This window comes from Cebus imitator, unplaced genomic scaffold (genome assembly GCF_001604975.1).
Source record: "Cebus imitator isolate Cc_AM_T3 unplaced genomic scaffold, Cebus_imitator-1.0 Scaffold54, whole genome shotgun sequence".
In the NCBI taxonomy this organism is placed as follows: Eukaryota; Metazoa; Chordata; class Mammalia; order Primates; family Cebidae; genus Cebus; species Cebus imitator.
In genome coordinates this window covers 4822938-4827828 of record NW_016107369.1, presented here as the reverse complement: position 1 = coordinate 4827828, position 4891 = coordinate 4822938, and the positions used below count along the sequence as shown (strand labels likewise).

At 47.7% G+C, this 4891-nt stretch overlaps 1 protein-coding gene across 1 annotated transcript in view; it reads left to right on the top strand.

The window, feature by feature from the left end:
- The first annotated feature begins 249 nt into the window (after nucleotides 1-249).
- Nucleotides 250-4891, top strand: part of VRTN (vertebrae development associated) — a 9949-nt gene continuing 5307 nt past the window's right edge. The window contains exon 1 of the mRNA XM_017528673.2: nucleotides 250-416. The gene's annotated coding sequence lies outside the window, so the exon portion shown is untranslated. The remainder of the gene's footprint in view (nucleotides 417-4891) is intronic.

Here is a 4891-nt window from a genome sequence, read left to right as displayed (position 1 = left end):
CCCTCCCCTCCCCCCAAACTCTTTAGAAATCAACTTTCTTTCAAGTTTTCTCTGGGCAGTTTGGGGTCTGTTTCAGAGCTGCGTCAGGGCGCTTTAACACCCCCAGCTGGGGAGAGTGGATGACAATAGCTGCTATCACTTTACCATTGGAAGTGACCCCCGAATTTGCACTTCTTTCATCTTGGTACAGAGCACTTGAGGGTGGGCGATTTCCTGGGGGGAGTGGCTTAAGCCGCTTCCCCACCGGCCAGTTGGCTGTAGACGGTCCTTGCTCAATGGTCCTCTACAGATATGAAACTGGTTCTGGAGTGAGACGAGCTCAGCTGGGGACACTGCCCCACAGGGTGACTTAAATGTCCCAGGCTGGAAGGTGGAGCGAGAAGTGGATGCCCCCAGGGCTCTGGGTCACCCTCCAGGTCAGTAAACCAGTGAGTTTCCTCGAAACTAGGAAGGGTGGGGGTACCCCGTACAGCTTGGAGGCTCTAGCGGGGTCAGGGATGACCTCGGGATCCTACTGGGCCCAGGTCAAGGAGTGATCCCGTGAAGATGCTGTGGTGTGTGTGTGTATGTGTGTGTGTATGTAGAGGGAGAGGACGCATTGTTTCAAGTTCTCTTTCTCCCCACCCCCACCTCCACCTCCAGCCTGTCCCCACCCCCACCCGTCTGCCTATCTCCCTTCCCCACCCTACACAATGATCTGGCCTCGGTCCCTCCCCAGGTTCCCGGAGCTTCTCAGGTTGGATCCTTCATCCTTGCAGCCCCGGACCTACCAGCTCCCTCTTTTGCCACCCACTGCCTCCTGGCACCCCAAGGGGCAACTAGGAGCCTGTGCTGCTTCCCTCTGTGGGCTGCACTCTCCCTCCCTTCCAAACACGTGGTCCAGTAGAGCAACTGAACTGGGCTGGATTGACTTGGTGGCCTCAGGCCGACCCTTGTGACCTAAGGTGCAGCCACTACCCTTGGTGGTGAGAATTTCCTTGGGAAGCCACAGCCCAAAGGCTTGGCTGCCACCAGCCAACCCTGGCAGCTGCCCTTGCCCGGCTGGGCCTCTAGGCCATTGGGGAGGGAGCCAAGATGGCTGGCGTTCCCTTAAGCCCTGGCAGGGCACAGGCTGTGCAGTCGGGCTGGTGTGGCCCGGGGCAGGAAGGGAAGGGCCGAGAGGCACGGAGCGAGGCCGGGTGAGGAGTCCGCCATCCAGGGGAGAATCAAACCCAGAGCCTTACTGCGGGTTGACTATAGAGTACACAGTGCTTGCTTTGGGAGGGAGAGGACGAAAACGGAGGGGTGAAAACACGGGATCCATGGTAAGCTAGAGGCCAGGATGAGGCTGGTGGGGAAGGAGTTTGTTCTGAAGACCAGGCCAGCAGCATAAGAGCAGATCTCTTGCCCTCCCATCCCTTGGCCTACCCAAAGCCCTGACTCACTCCTAAAACGCAGGGGACAAGAGGCCAGAGCTGGGTTCTGAGACCCCATCTGCTTGAAATAAAGAATGGGAGAGTGGGGAGGCTGACCTTGGTGAAGGCGAGGCTGCGAGTGCCCTGCAGGGTAGCCTGTGGCCATTCATTCTTTCCTTGGCTCCAGAGACTTTCCTGGTGCTAAGATCCTGGCTGGATGCATTTACCCTCTCCCTTCCAATCTCAAGCAAGAGGAGAGGAGCGTCTGTGCAAGCCGAGGGCGCCTTGCCGCCTTGCCGCCTTGGTTTCATACCTCTTCAGATCGCTTCCGAGAGTTGTGGGGGCCAGGGCAGGCCAGCTGGGCAAAGTCCATAGATTAGCTATCACTTTTTGCACCTCCTTCCCTGAATGCACCTGGCAACCGGCCTGTCTGCTTTGCATTGCACTTGTAGGAAGAGAGCCATTGCCAAAAAGACTGTTGCACCTGAACCCCATCGTCAATTGTCTACTTAAGAGTGATAGGCTTCCCCGTGCAGCCCCGGCCCTTGCCGCATGGCCCTGTTCTCTGGCGGGCCAATCCATCTGGGTTGGGGGTGAGTGTGGAGCTGCTTTTTCTTAAGCTTTTGTGGAAGCCAGAAACGGGGTATCACCCACTTGTACCTCCTACCTCTTTGGGGAAGAGGCAGGAATGAGATTGGGTGGAGCCGGGTGGAACTGGAACTGGGACTGGGAAGGGTAGCTAGGGTGGGACGAGTAGGGTGGGGACTGTGCAAGAGGAAGTGTGGCATATCTAGATATTGTGTTGGAAGCTATCTGGACACTGCTTCATGAATTCAGGCAAGTCGACTTTACCTTTCTGGACCTCAATTTCCTTATCTGTAAAATGGCCAAGTTTATCTCAAAGTCCCCCAAATCCGTGTGTTTCTGGATCCGTTGGATGATGAGAATTTTGGGTGATGGAATTATGGCGGTTAGAAGGTCAGTTTGAGAGTCAATCTGCTTAGACTTTGCAGTTTTTAAAAGCTGTGTGGTCTTAAGAAAGTTGCTTAATTTAAACCCCAAGCCTCCAGGTGTGAACTAGGACTAGGGATCCTGTAGATAGCAAAGGTGTGATGGAATTGTAGTTCACATGGAGGAAGGTGAGAACCACATATAAACAAAATTACCTCCGAAAAGCTTGAAATCCAAATGCTTAACGGTGAAAAGCTGGCAGATACTTGTTAACACTTGGGAAAACCTCATGCTTCACTCAGGAAATTGGCTAATTATGTGTAAGGGTATGAAAAATCATCCACACATCTTAAATTTATTGTTCCCTCTTGTTTTTCCTGAGATTTTGGTTGAATTACCTAGTTAAATGCACAGAGGAAGCAGTCAGTAAATGGTGGCTATTTTCCTAATTTTGTTTACAAAGTAGCTAGCAGAACACTCATTTGTATGCAGCTGTAAAATAGCATTCAACAAGTAACATCATGCAAGAAAAACACAAACCCCGCGTCTTGCTTGTTGACATGATTGTCTGCCAAAATGAAAAAGCTGGTCTTTGTGTACACAGTTTGTTCTTCAGGGTTCATTTTTAATTTCATTTTTTTCAAGGCTCTGTATGCTCTGACGGGTTTATTTTTGGAAAATTGTATAATGTAAGTGCTCTGTTTACTAAGGACTGATACGGTTTATCTCCTGAATCCAAAGAAAAGTAATAGTTTTCTTTTTACAGTAAATATGAAAGGCATAAAAGTTGACAGATTAATAAAAGCCAACTTCTAGAGTTAAATAATATGGTACAAATAGAAATATGGTGAGAGATTATAGCAGATTTATTATACACATTTTAAAGGTATCTACAGTGTAGAAATTTTATCCAAAGGTGATTCTGATTACCAATTTTATTTTTTTTCATTTTTATCTTTTTTGGAGTGCAGTGGTGTAATCTCAGCCCTCTGAGGCTCAGGCTGTATTTCCACCTCGGACTTCTGAGTAGCTGGGACTACAGGCACGTGCTACTATGCCAGGCTAATTCTCCACCCCCACAGAGACGGGGTTATGTTGCCCAGGCTGATCTCGAACTCCTGGGGCTCAAGCTATCCACCCACCTCAGCTTCCCAAAGTTCTGGGATTACAGGTGTGAGCCACCACGCCTGGCCTGATTCCCAATTTTTAAACAACTTTCCTTCTTCGATTATCAAGTAAAATTCTGGCAGGTGTTCCTTCAGTACTTTTTCTTTTTTTTTTTTCAATTTTACTAAGATACAATTTGCATTCATACGTTTCTTTCAATTGTAGCTTTTTTTGGTTTTGTTTTTTTGGGGGGCAGTCTTGTCTGTTGCTCAGGCTGAGGTACAGTGGCGTGATCATAGCTCACTGCAACCTCGAACTGTGCTCAAATGATTTTCCCGCCCCAGCCTCCCAAAGTGCTGGGATTACAGGTGTGTGCCACCATGCCTAGCCTTAAGAGTACAGTTTGATGAGCTGAAAAATGTGTATACCCAAACACCATCTTTAAATCTAAGTCTTGTCTAAATCAATTTATTGAACTCTGAGAACAAGTTCAACCTGAGAACAAGATCTGAGAAACCAGAAAGGATAATGGTCTCTCTCCTAATTTAAAAACAGCGTCTATGAAGGAATACCACTCTGCTTTGTAACTGAATAAAAATATAACAGTAACCAAAATGATTAGTTTTGTGTTAAAAGGTGGTTAAGGGTTTAAACAGGAGATGAATCTCAGACCCTAAAGAGCATCTGGGGCCAGGCATGGTGGCTGTTGCCTGTAATCCCAGCACTTTGGGAGGCAAAGGTGGGTGGATCGCCTGAGGTCAGGAGTTTGAATCCATGAGACCACCCTGGCGGACGTGGTGAAACCCCGTCTCTACTAAAAACACAAAAATCAGCTGTTCGTGGCGGCCTGTGCCTGCAGTTCTAGTTACTTGGGAGGCTGGGGCAGGAGAATCACTCGAACCCTGGGGGCAGGGGTGGTGGTTGTAGTGAGCTGAGAATGAGCCCCTGCAGTCCAGCCTGGGTGATAGAGTGAGACTATGTTTCAACAAACAAACAAAAGCATTTGGTTTCAACTAGCTTGTATTGTGACTTTGGGCAAATTAGGCTAACTTCATTTGCTTCAGTTTCCTCACCTGTAAATTGGGGATAATGGTAGTACTTACCTTAGAGTATTAGTGTCAAGATAGGACAGTGCATGGCAAATAGTAAATGCTCAGTAAATCGTAACTATTAGATCTTTGTGCAGTGAATAGATAGTTGCTGCCCCTTTGAAAAGGCTGTCTTTGTTCTAGCGCAGCACTTCTCAAACTTTTTGGTTTCAGGACTCCTGTATGTTCTGAAGATCCTGAAAACCTTTTGTCCATGTAGGTCATATCTACCAGTATATATGGTATACAAAATTTTTTTTTCTTTTTATTTCTTTTTTAAATTTTATATACTTTTCTATCTCCAATATGACAGTACTGTATACAAGATTAAAACTGACACTTTTTTTTTTT